The following is a 6,000-nucleotide window of genomic DNA, read 5'->3' on the forward strand; positions in this document are numbered from 1 at the left end:
GAGCATTGTGTGCGAAACATAAAACAATGAATTGCCAATTACTGTTCGCTGCCAATGGCCCTTGCTACGCGTGTGTGTGTATGTTTGAGAGAGAGAGGGAGGATCGGAGGGGATTGGGGTGGTTTAAAACAGGAATGGGGCGGAAAAACGGGCCATACTATTTCAAACCCCCCCTTCTATCGGAGTTTTTTTCGGAACGACGACGAAACAGCGCTCATTTTCTTACTTCAGGTCAGGTTCTTCTTGTGCCGCTTGTTCTTGTTCGTGTACCGACGACACAACAAGCAATCTCTCGTCTCACATTCTTCAGCGTGATTGCACACGTACCCACACACACACACACACATGCACATGGTTTAGAGACACACACACACATACTGCTTCACCACATACTGCTAAAATGCTGACGCGTTACAGTACGGAAGGGATGTATGTGTAATTTTGGGGGGAGTTGCTAAAGGGTGGAGGGGTTGGACTCGATTGACCGACTACGGTTACCCCATATCCATCCTCCCCCTCTCCTCAAATCCCACCTCGCGCCAACCGTTGTTTCTTGACAGACAAACACGCACCCGCTCACGAGAACGCTGACACGCACACACACACATCGGCAAACAAATTGAGTAAGAGCACCCACTGCAAAAAAGGGGTTGTTGGGGGAGGGTGAGTAATGTACGAGACGAACAGAGTGCGCCGTTTAAATGTGACGTCACACAGCAAGCGTGTCGGCGAACCGGAGGAGGGTGGTTCGGGTGGTTGCTGCGATGCAAAACTGTCTACACATTCCAAAAAAAAAAAACGCTCCCAATCACGAACACACTCACGCATGTAAAGTGGGTGGGAAAACACTTCGCTACGAAGGGTGTGTGTTAGTGTGTGAAGAAACGGAGCACTGTCATCAATATCAGCACCACTACCATCATCATCATCATCAGCATCATCAGTATCATCCGATGGTGTTATCCGATTCGTTCGTTTGGTCGCGTTTTGCGCGTTCGGGCCACGTTCGGGGCGGGTCTGGCGCGTTTTTCTTGCCACATTTGTTTTTCTCCCCCACCCCTTTTTCGGTGTGTGTGTGTTGGTGTGTGTGTGTATGTTGCTCCCTCGTTTGCTTTGCTCGTCAGCTTCGTCGCGTGTACCACAAGAGAACGTTGGTAAGGGAAGCGTACAGACGAAGCTAGAGGCGAAGCTTGTAGCGTAGGAGTGTGTGGCTGATGCGCGTGACCGTGGAGACGCATGGTGGCTGACATGTGGTGTGGGGTTTGGTTGAGGTTGAAACGCGCGCCATTGCCAATGGCGGTTTTTACTCATCGTTTGGCGAAGTCGCGCACCCCAAAAAGACACGCAACCATGGACCGGAAAAAACGGGAAGAAGTAAAAGAACAAAACCAGGCTTAGGAACGAAACCGGTTTCTCTACAACCCTGGGGGCGGGAAGTGATGGGTGCACTTCCTTCCCAATTCCCGAATCATTCCACCTCACCCCCGCGTAAGCAATGGAACGGATTTTGTGTTCTGCAGACGAAGAAAATGCGCTGTTCGGCCTGCTTTTCGTGTGAGTGTGTGTGTGCGTGTGTTTGTGTGCGGGCGTGCGCGCGCTCTTTGGGGTTTTGTGGGAGCTTTTCTACACCTTCACGGCATATATACATGTTCGCATTCTTCGTGCTGGAAAATAAACCGGATTCGGTCGTGTCCACCATGGTTGCCTCTGCGCGGGCCCCTACTGACATACAGCCGGGATGTAGCCGACTGGAACGTGGCGGCGGCGGCTGCTGCTGCTGTGGAACGAGGGGTGAGCTGATGAGAAGAAACATAAACAAAAAGTACCATCCCACGCACACTCATACACGCAGTAGTGTTGATGTACGTGCTGCACACCTCGCATGTTGGTGGTAGTGCTGTAGTAGTAAATTCTATGGCCACCGCTCTGATCCGGTGGTGAAGCATCAAAGGGCTACATTGGGTGCAGTAGGTGGAAAAATCCACTCCAAAGCGAATAACCCCAGCCGATGGTATTGTGGAAAAAACGACTCTCGATACGGAGTTTCTTATTCTTCGGTGGAGTTCTTTTTGCCAACAAACATCGTCCAAACAGTGTGTCGTGCTTCATTTATGCTGGCTAGTAGAGAACTCTCTACAATCAGGGGGATATTGAGGCTACTGCTGTATTGGCTGGGGCTTCGATCGATCGATAAATCGACCTTTGCTGTGAAGCTGGCATTTTCTTCCCAGGCAAATCGATTTTCATCGTCTGGATTTGATAAGGGAGTTTGCAGACACGCTTCGTGTGGATAGCAGGTCTGTAAAGATCATCCGGATACTGTCGGATTTTTCCTTATATATTGTACAAAAGAAAATGCATAAATGCGGCGAAGTTATGCTGATAGAATAAATAATATTAAGAGGAGTTTAGTTACTACAAGCTATCAGCATGTTTAGACAATAGGAAATGGTTTTTTATTCTGGCTATGAGGAAGTTGAGAGACTTTGGAATATTTTATATAAATTTCAAAGTAATACAACAGCAAATAATCCCATGAACAGTTTTCAGAATTAGCAAAACGGTATTCAAAATTTCTCTTAAGCCTTGCAATGTACCGATTGATTAAAATTTTTCATTAGAAGTTCTTTTCACAATTTTCTAGTTCTTCCTTTTTTTTAAACATTGATTTTTTTAGTCATGTTAATTTAAGAAATCAAAAGTGACAAATTTTCAGTCCATTCATCACCTTTTTTACTTTAAACGGCGCCCATTTTATTATGGATTAGAATAATATTTAAACATCTGGTAGGTAAAGGGCGGCCCGGTGGTGCACGTGATAAACGGCGCCAGTCCACACGGCCAGACCGGGTTCAAATCCCATCCGGAGCGTCCCCCCGTAGCTAGGACTGACTATTCGGCTACGTGGTAAAAAATAAATCTAGTAAGCCAGAAATATCCGGCGTGACCTGTAAGGTCGTTAAAACCAAGAAGAAGAAGAAGAATAAGGCAAAAAGCAAGATTAAAGTGTTTCCTTAAAAATATTATTAAATCTTTAGTATCAGATGACATAATATTATTTTTACCTTTCAAGAAAGGTACGGCAAAATATGTGTTTTTTAAATATTATATTTTCCGAACTCCTGTCTGTAGATTTCTCCTTAAAAAACTAAATCCTTATTAAAGTTTGCTTTACCCATTTGCTCGGTTACTTTCCTTGAGATACAACAAAAAAAAACCCCGTTACTAATCTTCTTGACAGATTTATTTTTGACTTTCGCAAATAAGTAAAATATCAAATCCATTAAAATAAATATCCAATTAGCTAAATGCCTGCAGGCATCATCATACTTCACTTGCATCCCACGCCGTACAAATGTTTGTTACTAAAACATACCTCTTAAATCTCGCATCTAATAATGTTTCTTACGCTGCGTAACCAACCAGCATACCAGCAGCAAATCGTTTAATATTTACTTAAAGTGCTTCAGTTTTAAGCACCCATACTAAAACCTTCAGGGGCAGGTTTGCTGTTGCTGTTGCTGCTGCTGATCCAACCGCTGACTTTTGCTTGTCAATGACACTCGAGAGACACCCGTGTAACACACATTCTCTCCATATCGACCTGGTCATCAAGCCGGGCCGTTTTTGTGGGTTTTGCGGATGGGAAAATGGCTTCCCTTTCTTCGCTTTTCCAAGGTTCACATAGACACCGCGATCCGCAGCACCTCCCAAACCCAACCCTCTGTACAACGGCGTACAACGTTGATGCTGTACGCGAACTCCTTTCAGGTTGATGCCAGCCGAACAGTTATCGATCGGTACGGGGGTCGAACCGTTGTTGATGTTGTATGTATATAAATACATTTTTTTTTGCTGGTTATTCAGTGTCTCCATCTCTCTGGTAAATTTATCGATTTTTCCAAACAGGAACTAGTGTGCTGTCTGGTAGTAGTGATTGCTTCTCTCATTTACTCACTCATGCTCTCTTTCGTGCACTCTCATTTATTTCGTTTACAAACAAACACAAAAAAAACCCTCAGTAAATAGGGCTACAAACTGGTGGTGCATTGATCAGGGATGCTGCTGCCGGATCAAAGGTAACGGACGCGGCCCAAAGCTTATATACGCGAATCAAGCGTCACACACACACCTCGATATGGCCGGTAGGGATTTCTGTTTCCCCCCAACACGGAAGGTAATATGGAAACGTGCTGTGAATCCACTACACCATTGTGCAACAAGATGGGAAGTAGAAAATTTTCATTAAAAAATTCAAATCACTCTACCACCGTTTTGCTCCCACCCCCAAAAATAACGGAGTTGCGTGCGTGCGTGCATGCTTGTGGCAACTAGCGAATGTTTAGCAAAAGAAGTAAAACTTTGACATCGAATTGAAATGCCCATTTCTGGGACCAAAAAAAAAAACAAAAGTTTAGTACACCCTAGGGGTGGGAATTTAATTAGCGAAAGGCGAAACCGTGAATTCATTTGAATTGTCGATGAAAAGGAGTCTCTTTTCGGTACATGTTTCTACTTTTAATGTAGATTGGTAGCATTAAACAGCTAAACACTTTACATTGGCATAGCTGTGGCCGTTAATGTAATTATGATTAATTATTTATACCTCAAACTACTCAAATGCCTCAAACGTACTAATGTGGAATGAAAAAATATATAAATAATACTACTGTTTACACCCAATTTACAGAACTTTAAAGATAATCCTTACAAATGACTGAAAACTGTAATTTATCATAGTTATGATAAAATATATGAAACTCCAGTGATGAATCATTCGAATCCATGAAACGATTCTTTGAAAAAAAAATTGAATTGAATCTCTGATGATTCATTAATATCTAGATTCCCAAGGTTTCTTTAATCTTTGAAGACTCATGAAGGATTCCTAGAATTTTGGATTCTTTGAAGATTCACTAATTTCTCATAATTCTTGAATTGTTAACCAAGATTTATATAAATAATTTTAACACTTTTTTAGGTTTTTTTTTATAAAATACATATTGTATTCATATCTGAAGTATCGTTGGTCTTGCAGAAGTACAAAGTCATTGATTCCTTTTACGAATTAATTGAGAATTCCTGAATACCTTGTTACTTATAAACTAAACTTTTTCATGCTACATATAAAAATCGTCTATAGTATTATTATTTTTTTAGCGTAATAATGCTGCGATTTTTTTTTATTTATTTACTTTTTTACTTCTTAAGAACAGCCAGACCGTATCAAGACTTCATTTACCACGTAGTAGGATAGTCCGCCCATGGGAGACGGTCCTGTTGACTGGCGCCGTTTATCACATATGCCACCGTGCCGTCTCTGCGATTTATTTTATCTCTCTATAAAAAAATTTAGATTAATTTTAACACAAAACACGGGGTTTTTTCATTTCTACAAAATATTTAAGGAGGTTTAGATTAGATTCAAGTTTAGTTTAGATTTAAGAACAGAAAGAAGCATACAGTAAAGTATGTCATTTGAAGAATTCTAACGCATCCTAAAGTTTTCTTGTTTATTTCTTAAAAAAAGGAATCATTATTAATTAAAAAATATATGTTTACTACATTAGAAACAACATGGACCAAATAATCTGTTTCTCATATAGTAAGTTACCTTCAAAGTTCGTATAAACGTTCCTCACCACCACCAGTATTTGCTAGTTTGACATCGAAAAATGCCGTTTTGTTGACATCCCTCACAATCACCGCGTAAAAGGTTTCTTGACTTAATTTAAGAAAAAAAAAAATCCCCCACCATAAATAAATCCACTTTTGCTGTTCGAGCCAGACCTGAGATGCCTATTGACCAATAAAGTGCCGCGTGCCACGTTGCCATAGCATGGCACTTTGGTGCTTTTATTTTATGTCCATTTCTCACCCAACGGTGCGACACGAGACGATCGCGTTTTGTGTGTGTGAGTCGGTGTGTGTAGCGCCAGGATATGTTGTGTCTCGCAAACAAAACCAGGGACCCACAAAACCATCTGTATACGATCGCGA

The sequence above is a fragment of the Anopheles funestus genome, chromosome 2RL (assembly GCF_943734845.2).
Source record: "Anopheles funestus chromosome 2RL, idAnoFuneDA-416_04, whole genome shotgun sequence".
Taxonomy (NCBI): domain Eukaryota; kingdom Metazoa; phylum Arthropoda; class Insecta; order Diptera; family Culicidae; genus Anopheles; species Anopheles funestus.